The following is a 3,841-nucleotide window of genomic DNA, read 5'->3' as shown; positions in this document are numbered from 1 at the left end:
CAACTCAAAAATAAAATAAAATAAAATAAGAAGAAGAGAAACATACATCTTCATGATCTTGGTTGAGTTCATGATTTCTTAGATATAATACCTAAAGCACAAACAAAAAAGAAAAAAATAGATAAAATGGACTTCATTAAAAGTAAAGGCCAATCCTTCAAAATACATCATCAAGAAAGTAAAAAAAAAAAAAAATCTAAAAATCACATATCTAATAAAGGACTTGTATCTAAAATATATAAAGGACTCTTATAACTGAATAAAACAACCCAATTGAAAAATGGACAAATTTTCTGATAAACATGTTTTCAAAGAAGATACATAAATGACCATTACAGGACCATTACATTACCATTATATATTACCATATACCAGTGTCCATAGCAGCATTATTCACAAATACAAATACACTCAACATTGTCATAGTCATTAGAGCACAATAAGATACCACTTTGCCGCCGGGCTCGGTGGCTTAGCCTGTAATCCCGCGCTTTGGGAGGCTGAGGTGAGTGGATTGCCTGAACCCGCGGGTTCGAGACCCACCTGGGCAACTTGGCGAGCCCTCATCTCTACAATAAATTAAAAATTAGCCGAGCGTGGTAGCGCATGCCTGTAGTTCCAGCTACTTGGAAGGCTGAGGTGGAAGGATCGCCGGAGCCCAGCAGGTCGAGGCTGCGGTGGCCGGGAGCGGCCACTGCACTCCAGTCTGGGTGACAGAGTGAGACTCCAACTCAAAACAAACAAACAAACAAAAAACAAAAACAAAAGATACCACTTTGCACCCAGTAGAATGGCTATAATAAAAGACAGACAATAACAAGTGTTATCAAACATGTGGGAAGTAGCTGAGTGCAGAGGCACATGACTGTAGTCCTAGCTACTTAGGAGGCTGAGGCAGCAGCATCTCTGGAGTCTAGTATTTTGAGCTATGATTGCATGCCGTGATTGCACCTGTGAATAGTCACTGCACTCCAGCCTGGGCAACACAGTGAGACTCTGTCTTATTGAAGAAACAAAAAAGCAAAACAAAACCAACAAAAAACTCCAGCATAGGCAGCATACTGAGACCTCATCTCTACCAAAAAAAAAAAAAAATTAGTCAGACATAGTAACACCTGCCGATAGTCCCAGCTACTTAGGAGGCTGAGGCTGGAGGATTACCTGAGCCCAGAAAGTCAAGGTTGTGGCAATGAAAATGTGTCCATATGTTCATGCAAACCTTATATACCAGTGTCCGTAGCAACATTATTCATAATAACCAAAAGGTGAAAACAACACAGATGTTCAACTAATGAATAAAAGAGCAAAATGTTGCAGATTCTGCAACACAAAAGAATGAAGAACTGATCCATGCTACATGGATGAACCAGGCATAAAAATCGCATATCATATGATTCTATTTATAGAACATATTCAGGATTGGTGAATCTGGAGAAACAGAAAGGATGTTAGTGGTTGCCTAGGGCTTGGGGTTGGGGTGGAAAAATTGAGGGGTGGTAGTTAAGGGCTACCAGGTCTCTTCTTGTGATGATGGGAATGTTCTAAAATGGACTGTGGTGAGACTGTTGTACAACTCTATGAATATTCTAAAAACCACCAAATCATCTACACAAGAAATGGGGGAATTGTATGGTATGTGCAGTATATCTTAATAAATCTGCTATTTTAAAAGTTTGCCTAAAAACACCATACTAAGATCCTTGTCTTGTTTAAGAAAAAGGTAGAAATAATGAATAAAGATACAACTTAGCAAAAATGTATATATATATGGTCATGCACAGTATTTTGGTGCTTGATACAACGGCGGTTTCATTATAAGGTGGAGATGCCCTGAATGGGTGTACTATTGTTGTCTTTTGTACAGTAAGTTCCCAATACATGAACCTTCAAGTTGTGAACTTTCAAAGATGTGAACGTGCGTTTGCATGTCCAATCATGTAAGTGAGTTCACGTGGCTGGTATACATTGTCACACGGAAGAACTTTTGCCCACTTTTGTTCATGATTTCCATGGATTTGAGAAGGTGGGTGAGAAGTCCAAAGAGATCTTCAGCAACTTAGTGACCTTCAGCCAGAAGCTGGGGCTGGATCTGCAAGAGGATGACTTCAGTGAACTTGAACTCCTTGCTGTGCAACATGAGGAGCTCACTAATGAAGATCTGGTGGAATTGGAGGCCCAGAGGAAAGATAACGAGAGACAAGAGGGGGAAGAAGTTAACTGGAGAACCAAAGAGATTCATGGCGCAGGAAATGACAGGGAGATTTTCTTTTCTTCTTCTTCTTTTTTTTTTTTTGATGTCACATTTTTTATTTAGCTTTGTATTTTCTCATACGTCCCTGGTCTATTTTCCTTCCTTCTTTCTTTTTTTAAAATATATTTTATCTTAAAGATGTAGGGTGCAACTCAGGATTAGGTATACAAGGGGATATCACACAGGTGGGATTTTCTTTATTTGAGGAGGCACTGTTAAGTTTTTGAGGAACAGGACCCATATGTAGAACAGTACACAAAAGTTGCAGCAGCCATTCAGAATGCAATCCAGGGCTACCATGTCATCTACGATAAGAAAAAAAAGAGCTACCACCCAGACATCCCTGAATTGAATTCCCAAGAGGGTAGATGGAAGTGAATCCAGCCAGGAACTGGAACCTGCACCATCAATGTCGGGTGTGAGTGAGATTGCAGCTTGCCCTCTGTCTCCTATTGTTGACGATCCTTCAGCCATACCATCTCCCACCTCCTCTCCCATCTCCAGTCAGTAGTAACTCTTCTTGTTTGTTCACTCAACATCAGTCCGGTATGCCCACTATTGTACTGTACTGTAGTACACTTTTCAAGATACTGTAAGATTACAAATGTTTTCTTTATTTTTTGTTTGCTTTTTATGTGAAATGTATTTTAAACCTATTACAGTACAGTACTATATAGCTGATTGTGTTAGTTGGGAACCCAGGCTAAATTTTTGTTGGACTCACAAACAAATGGGCCTTAGGAATGCAATCTTGAAATGGAACTCATTTGCATGTAGGGAACTTAAGGTACCATATTTTATCATACCTTGTCTATGTTTATACATGTTTAGATACACAGGGACTTACTGTGTTACAATAGCCTACAACTGTCTGTACAGGCACTTGCTATACAGGTCTGTGGCCCAGGAGCCATAGGCTGTACCATGTAGCAGATACGTAGCAGGCTCTACTATGCAGGTTTGTGTGAGTACACGCGATGATGTCCATACAAGGGTCACTCAACACATTTCTCAGAGCATACTCCTGTCCCTAAGTGGCGCATGACTATGCTTATTTAAAAATGTATGAATAACTGTTAAAGAAAAATACGAGAAATACAATGTAGCTTCTAAACCAGAAGCCAACTGGGAAAAAGGTAGTAATAGTGGGGAGAGGAGCAACAGCTCTGTTAACCAACCAGTCTCTTAAACCTTTATGTATATCAACACATTTAATCTACACAACAATGCAGTGAGTTGCTCTGAGTTGTTAACCTAGAAGGCAGGGGAGGGGAGACCTAAGGATTTTCAAAAGAAGCATGAGCTGGGGTGCAGTGGCCCACGTCTGTAATTCTAGCACAGAGGTGAGAGGATTGCCTGAGTTCAGGGGTTCAAGACCAGCCTGGATAATTTGGTAGGAACTCGTCTCTACAGTAAATTAAAAAAAATTAGCTGGGCATGGTGGTGCATGCCTGTAGTTCCAATTATTTGGAAGGCTGAGGAGGAAGGATTGCCTGAGTCCAGCAAGTCTAGGCTGTGGTGGCCGTGAGCATGCCACTAAACTCCATCCTTGATGACAGAGTAAGACTCGTCTTACCCTGGGGTAAAAAA

Source organism: Carlito syrichta, unplaced genomic scaffold (assembly GCF_000164805.1).
Source record: "Carlito syrichta isolate Samal-C Ts95f unplaced genomic scaffold, Tarsius_syrichta-2.0.1 Scaffold126382, whole genome shotgun sequence".
Taxonomy (NCBI): domain Eukaryota; kingdom Metazoa; phylum Chordata; class Mammalia; order Primates; family Tarsiidae; genus Carlito; species Carlito syrichta.
Note: the sequence above shows the minus strand (reverse complement) of the source record.